Source organism: Corvus brachyrhynchos, unplaced genomic scaffold, assembly GCF_000691975.1.
Source record: "Corvus brachyrhynchos isolate BGI_N302 unplaced genomic scaffold, ASM69197v1 scaffold596, whole genome shotgun sequence".
NCBI classification, from domain to species: Eukaryota; Metazoa; Chordata; class Aves; order Passeriformes; family Corvidae; genus Corvus; species Corvus brachyrhynchos.
The window spans coordinates 2,354-2,809 of NW_008238658.1; the positions used below are offsets into that span (position 1 = coordinate 2,354).

The following is a 456-nucleotide window of genomic DNA, read 5'->3' on the forward strand; positions in this document are numbered from 1 at the left end:
GAGAAGGTGGATTTTCCAGGAGAAAGTTGGATTTTTGGGAGGAATGGTGCACTTTTGAGGGGGGGCAAGCAGGATTTTAGGGAGAAAAGTTGGACTTTTGGGAGGAATGAGGGATTTTTGGGAGGAAATGGAGTCATTTTGAGGGGATGGGGGCTTTTCAGTGGGAAAAGGGTTTTGGGGAGAAAAGACAGATTTTTTGGTGGACAAGGAGTGGTTTTTTTGGAAAAAATGCATTTTTGGGGAAAACAGGCATTTTTTTAGGAGAAAAAGGCATTTTTGGGGGGGAAAAAGGCATTTTTTGGGGGGAAAAGATATTTTTTGGGGAAAAAGGCATTTTTTGGGGGGAAAAAGGCATTTTTTTGGGGAAAAAGGCATTTTTTGGGGGGAAAAAGGCATTTTTTTGGGGAAAAAGGCATTTTTTGGGGGGAAAAGACACATTTTGGAAGAAAACTCTCT

General features: G+C 41.4%; 1 protein-coding gene across 1 annotated transcript in view; it reads right to left on the bottom strand.

The window, feature by feature from the left end:
• Nucleotides 1-456, bottom strand: part of LOC103617986 (AP-1 complex subunit sigma-1A) — a 3,174-nt gene that overhangs the window by 2,322 nt on the left and 396 nt on the right. The gene's annotated exons all lie outside the window — the stretch shown is intronic.